This window comes from Anarrhichthys ocellatus, unplaced genomic scaffold (assembly GCF_004355925.1).
Source record: "Anarrhichthys ocellatus isolate YVR2014 unplaced genomic scaffold, GSC_Weel_1.0 scaffold22, whole genome shotgun sequence".
Taxonomy (NCBI): Eukaryota; Metazoa; Chordata; class Actinopteri; order Perciformes; family Anarhichadidae; genus Anarrhichthys; species Anarrhichthys ocellatus.
In genome coordinates, this window is record NW_022280052.1 from 4,924,693 (window position 1) to 4,931,842 (window position 7,150).

The following is a 7,150-nucleotide window of genomic DNA, read 5'->3' on the forward strand; positions in this document are numbered from 1 at the left end:
CCCCCCCCCCCCAACAGTCTCCTGAGCCATAGAAACTTTGAAATTTTAAACCAACGACAGCAGACGCCGATAACACCATCACTAATTCAGACATACCAATTAGGATCCTATTGTAGATTTTTAGAAGACGACGCCCAACCAACCAGTTGAGAATAATTCCAATTCGAATAAGAGACCCTTCGTGAGGAAGCGCGGAAAATTGCCCATCATCAAGAACAGAAAACCCTCATCAGGAGTGGAAGCAGACGCTCTGGCTCAAGCTGTGGGGCGGGTATCGATCAAAGTGTCAGACTGCTTACCTTACCTCAAGTGTTTCAATGTGGAGGACATTGTAAACATTCGTGGAAATTTCTCTTCTCAAAAATATATCTTTGCGATACAACGGTAACGAGCAACAGTGAATGAAGAAGATCAATGAGAGGCAGATGGATGTAGCCAAGACGGGGTGACTTTATTTTTTTTTTTTTTAAAGGGGTTGAAGTATTTCTATCAACACATTTTGTGAGTGATATCCAGAGAAATGACCAAATTGCGGTTGCCCGTGTGAACCCAAATGGTTTTTCCCAAAACTCTGGTAAGACAAAAAAAAATCAAAACAGTGGAAACGTAACTCGCACGTGAACACTACCATCTAGCATCAAGTACACCTTGAGTTGTTTTTTACACTGTCCCACTGATGATATGCATAATTGTGTGGAAAACACCCAACTAGTAAAGTATACATCACATAACTGCCTCTTCTCGAGCGCTAAGAGCTTAGAGATTACTCCGTCAGTGGTCTTAGGGTAGGAAGCGGCAAGATATATCTTAAGATCAGTTAGTTTCAGGAATTGTGAACGTGTGTAAAATCAGTATCCCAAGCCAGGTAACCACAGTGCTGGTGAGATACCACAGTGTATTAGAAGTGTGCCCCTGGCGGCTCCTGTCTCAGTCGCCAGAGAAATCGGGGGAAACCTTGACTGTTGCAAGAAGCTGCGGCCGGGTCGTCTCGCGGATGTTCAAGGTGGGAGAAATGGCAACCGCATCCCATGATTTTTTTTACAATCGCTCTTCTCTTTGGAACCATTGCATCATGGGGCTTCGGTGTTATTTCCACCATTTTAAAGAAGAGATAAATCTGGTGGGCGAGAAGCTTTGGAACAAACGGAACAACCAAACGAGGATTGCCGCAGAGTCCGGGCTTTTTTTGTGTACAGTGACCAACGCTCATCATCATCGTTTCAAACTTTTTTTTGTCTCACGAGGAATTTATCTTTTTTCTGTTTTTTTGTTTAAATTTTCTGTCAAAAAACCAAACATGCTGCTTATCTCGTGTATGCTGTAAGTGTGACTCTTGAGGGAGAGGAAACTGACGAACAAAAGATGCCAACTCTGCTAACCGCTTGCGCCGTGGCGGGTGTGACTGAAAGCGCATCCAGATGACAACAAGATCGAACAGTGTTTTCACCCTCTCCTTGTTTTCCCCCCAGCCTCCTCTATTATCATCTATTCCATTGTGTAACACACTCAAGAGTGGCGGAGGCCTGTTGCAATTACAAAGCTGTGCGTTCATGTGGTTAACAAATTGGCCTTTAGTTCCACTGTATGTGTGTTTGGTAACAGGTGGATGAACAAAGTCGTTGCTTTGGTTTTGTCCTCCGTTTTATAGGTGGTGTCTATGTGGGTGACGGGCCGTATTGAATCTCGATGCCATGATGTGATAATGAAATTCTTTGGTACAACCTACTTGCACACCCTTAAGGAAAAAACAAAAGAACTCGAAACAAAAACCCCTAAAACAACTGCAAGTTTGATTTGACGCACTAATGTGTATGTGTCTGATTTTTTTTTTTTTTTAAAAACAAGGTTTTCGAAATTACCAAGTTTTCATTTTGAGATCAGTGCTTTGGGACAGACGCGTGTACGGATTCTGCGGAGGTTTCTGAGGCTGTGCACAAAAACCAGAGCGATGGACAGAACTGCGTGTAATCTTTTCTTATTTCCAAAAAAGCCTTATTGTTATTGTAACATTATGAAAACATTACTGTTGTATTATGATGACTTATTTTACATTACATAGTTGACTTTTTATTTTAGTTTTGGTTTAGTTTTTTAACAGAGATGTTGTATCACATTTTTTTTTTTTTAATTAGCAGGAAAAGAGAAATGCTTATTTGTTCATATTACGTTGAAAGACATTCTATTTTTTCACTGTAGAAATGTTAAGTATAACATGTCTGTGTGTACGTGTGCATATATGTGTGTACGTATGCATATATACTGCACACTCACACATACATATATATTTAAATGCAGAATATAAAGATATATCCAAACACTTAGTATTAATGACATTTTTCTCCTCATCATCTTTTTTTTTATACCACCCCACTTCTCATGTTTGAAAATATCAGTTTTTATTGATTTATTTTTGTTTGTGTATTTGTTTTTTTGTAATCTTAGAAATCTTGTGCGTTTCTTAAAAAAAAAGTGGAGGTGATGTCAGTGCTTTGCTTGAATCACTCACCGATGTTTGACTTCTACCCCTGGGTAGATCCTGTGCCGATGAGGAGATGCCATTTTTAAACCTTGTTGAGATTCTTTATTCATTAACTTGTAGGCATTAGTATTCTTTTGATTCTTTTAGCAACTGTTGAATTATGAACTGGTCTACGAAATATCTAATCAATCAAAACATGTCATAATTGAACTTTTTTGTTTGCTAAATCAGACCAACTTGACTTGCTGTACCTATATGACCATGTACAGACTATGACCCTCACAGTTTTGAAGAAAAATCCTCCTACGTTTTTTCTTTTCTTTTACTTTTAATTATCATTTTCTGACATAATGTGGTTTTCATTCATTTTGTTAGATATCCACTATGATCTAGAATATACCTGTAAATAAACAAATATATAGATTATATGTATTTGTATCATTTAACCCTCAAAATCTCATACTTTGAGTGGGATCAGAATCACATGGAGGTTCTGCTCATACACGACTTCCTGGTGTTTGTAAAGCCTGTTTTCGCTCCTTCTGAAATGTTCTTTCTCCAGCCCTGCTCCCCGCTCTTTAATTACCACTCGCTTTTTTCTGCCTTTAATTTCCCCTGCTAGCAGTTAAACTGGGAAACAAGCCAGCTCCTGTTCTCACACCTATAGCCTCAATGAGGGCATACAATCAGCATCAGCGGTCTGCTGGTATAATTTAGCTGAGGATGGGAAGTTAGTCCACTCCTTAACCATTTGAATTGCTAATCAACCATCAATTCAAAGTCCTGTTACATTCTCATGCTCAATGTGGACATTAACTTCTCCCTGCCCTGGCATTAGCAAGCGTCTACTAGAGAGAAGACGGACCTTTTCTCTCTCACAACGTGGAACTTCAGAAACTTGAGGGGTTTAAAAATTGATTCTTTTTTAATTATTAGACGTCCTAATCGTAAATTCTAACAATAAAGGGATTTCAAAGGTGGACATTCTTAAATTTATCCACTAATGGAAAAAACAATAGCACCCAAAGGTGATTTTCATTCCTTAAATGTTTGCTACAGAGCAAGTCCCCAGCTGTCCAACTGCCTAAAATGCCATGGTTTAATCCACACATATACCATTGTCTTTTGGACAAATGCAGCTATGCTAAAGGCCATACATAGTTCAGTTGCAACATGCCATTTTTAAGTGTTGTATAGAACCATACCATGTGTTTTTGTTCAGCCATGTTTCGCTGTGGGATGCAGAAAGAAATCAGGACTCAATGATACAGAGCAGAGCAATGCAACCAAGGGAAGACCAAGACAACCAAAAACTTGCTGCAAATTCACATTTCCAGCACGTCATTTCTGAACAGTGGGAAACCTTGAGATGTTTCATAATGAACTAAAATCCTGAACTGGTCTTTTGGAACTCAAAAAAGACCGTTAAAAATCACCCCAATGCCAAAACCAAAACCATGGAAGTCTTTGGAAGCTTGTGCACCGCGTTACTCTTTTGACTTCATGTAAAGATGCTAGACTTTTGAAAACAAGACACCAAATTTACTGGAATATGTCGCAGAATATTTTTTGGGGGGGGGGGGGGGGGGGGGGAGTTGGTGGAACTAACAAAAAAACAAACACTAACAAAAAAATGACATCGAAAAGAATAGAGCATATACAGTACATACAGGCAAAATGAAAAAGAACCCAATCTCAGTAAAATAGTTTTTCCTTTGTATAAGGGCCAAGTGCTATCACTTTCAAACTGTTACTTCTAACTGAAACAATAATTGGTTTAAAGCCACTGTGTATGTAGATATGTTGACTTTGTATTAAAGAAATGTTGTCTGAAAACCATTTTGCGTGTGATTTTTGGCTGATAAAGTATATTATAAGTTGGCGTGATTCTTCAAGACATCGTTCCTCAAGTCTGAACATCTGCCTACTGTGCCTATACATATCTGTGTATAATATGCAAACAGCTGGTAAGAGTTATTTAACTACAATACTTCAATTGCACCAGCACTTACTTTGTACATCATCCATTACACTGGAACCTGCATCGAAATCTGTGCTACGAGAGCTCGCAGGACAAGTGATGAAGCACGGAGATGGTGCACTTCTTTTGTTGATAGATGGCTTGATTGGCTTCCTTCTATATTTGTCCACCAGCCTCTTTGCAAACATATCCCGATGGGTCACCTAAGCCCCTCTTCAAGCTTGATAAATGTCACCCAGACAGGCTTCTATTGGTGCAGAGGTAAACCTTCACCTGGTGGTACTTGCTCTCTCATCCATCTTCAGATATTTCATGACCGAAAATTAAAAGGAAAATAATGCTACCAATGTATTTGTCTAACACTAGTTTAGATTACGGCCCACAAGTTACAGTTTGATTAGTTAGTATACTGCGGGTATCCATGAAATACTTGGTGTACTTATACCAAAACAGTACAGGGGGGAAAGAAAGTGGTTAGGTTATAAGGGGTAACCCCCTTCAATATTCTCTAAGTTATGGTATGTTACCTTGTTATGAAAAGCATGCATGAGGTGCTTTAGTCAACGCACACAAAATGTATGACAAAGCATTTAAAATGTGTGAGAAAGCATAATTATTACAGTGTAAGTCCAGGGTACGCTGGCTGTAATATTGAGTGGGTTCTTGCTTATCCCTTTTACAGTGTAATCACAGGGTATATTACAGGCTGTAAAACATAATCTTGTTTAACACTTTAACAAGGTAATTACAATGGTTATGCAGGCTTCAATTAAAAAATACTTACAGTACTTACTTATTTATAGGTACACAAAGCCCAAATTTGTTAATCTGCACTTATTCCCTGTACTTCTTGCCATGTATCTACCATTAACTACCCAGTAATTATCTCATTGGTGCCATGCATATACTACGTATTTACAATGTAATAGACTAAAGTGGTGGTTTGGTGAAATATCTCAATATTTCAAGTCCTCTCTCCACAGAGACCTCACTGTTCATTGCCAATTAATTCACACATGCATCAGTTGCCGATGATGTGCCAACGAGTTCCTTGTCACCTGAATCAGCAATCTGCTAAATCGCAAGAGGAGTGTCATTTATTAAAGGCTACTATACGCAGAATGACTCCCTGTTTCAAGGATGATGTTACTAATTGTCTGCTCAGAAAGCTGTTTCAGTCCATTCTTTTCTAATAGGGGCGATCCAACAGACCGAGTGTGAGGGCAGGCGAAGAAGTGAATTAGGGCGGTGATTATGCAGTGATTCAGACAGCAGCTCATTAGGACCCAGCTAAGCAAGCAATCAACGAATCAATGTGACAGTGGACCCAAAAGCCACAGAAATTTGTAATAAATGGCAAAGCGATAAATTGGATTATCCACAGCCCCGTGGCCAAGCTCTTTCTGTTGCAAATGACAAATCAATCCAATCGTGCCACAAAAAAAGCCAAAAGAACCAGAAAACGGGGCCTTGAGTTGCTCTGGACGCGGAGGTTATCTGTCTGAGATGTGCCTTGTTAAGGTTGTGGTTTTCCAGAGGTCATTTCTGTATGATATTCAGGACTCTAAAATATTCATGACAGACCATTAGGTGTTTATGACCGCTTTTTATAATCAGAGATTTACCGACATTTGAACTCCAGCCATAAAGGTGTCAGAGGGGTACCGCGCCACATGCCTACTGATTCACAGAGGAGAAGGCAACTCAACACTGAGCTCTTGATGATGTAAATGAGCAGCAACGAAACGATTATAAATAAAATGCAGAGGGAGCAGGATTCTCTTGTCACCTTATGGTAGTACAAGTACAAGACATGGATCCACTGCATCTACATGCATCAAATCATTATTGCTATCGCTGAATGTCATTATCATGACTGGAGCACATGGTGAAGAAACACAGAGATATATATAAATAGATAGACGGATGGACGGTAAAAAGAAATCACTGAAAAATAATATTGCATTCATCCTGTCGAAACTGTATTTTGGCTGAATTCTGCTTCCCCTCCTGAAGACAACTCAGACCTGTTTCTAAAAAGGCGTTGCTGCCATCTGCGGGATATTATATGCTATTTCATCATTGTGATAAACACACAATGAAGACCAATTTCCGTTCAATTAAATCAGAGATCGACGTAACGTATTGTCTTCTCGAGTGCTTATATCTTTCTCTATCGTAATGACATCAGCGAGAGACATGCTTTGTAATTTCTTTCATTGTCATACACATTCAGTGTTGATACACCGACACATGGAATCTGTGCATTTAAACGAATAGTTGTGGCTTTGATCAAAACAACTGAAGTTTCACCCTGCAACCACATTACATATGAGACCTACTTTGTTTTGAAAAGCACCTTGAGTGCTGCATTCCCCCCCCCCCCCCCTGCTGTTTGAGCATCTGCCAGCAGTAAACGGTGACATGACTCCTGTCCTGTGTTTATGCTCTTGTGCTGTTATTTCCTATAATCTGTCTTATGCTCCCCTCCATCCTCTCAGTCTCTCTATTTGCAGCCAGAGCTCTATACCACTGAATGATTGCTGCTATTCAAACAGGTTCCTGTTTGGAGAGGGAAGAAGGGCTATACTCTCTCATTTTCCCTTTCTGTCTTGCTCTTTTCACTCACTTCCCTCATCCACCATTTATATTTCTTCCTCTCTATTCACTGTTAGCCCCCCCCCCCCCCC

At 39.6% G+C, this 7,150-nt stretch overlaps 1 protein-coding gene across 17 annotated transcripts in view; it reads left to right on the plus strand.

The window, feature by feature from the left end:
* The window catches only part of ptprsa (protein tyrosine phosphatase receptor type Sa), a 178,756-nt gene extending 175,019 nt beyond the window's left edge, over positions 1–3,737 (plus strand). For all 17 annotated transcript variants that reach the window (XM_031859728.1, XM_031859727.1, XM_031859735.1 and 14 more), the window contains one exon: positions 1–3,737. The gene's annotated coding sequence lies outside the window, so the exon portion shown is untranslated.
* Positions 3,738–7,150: the final 3,413 nt, after the last annotated feature.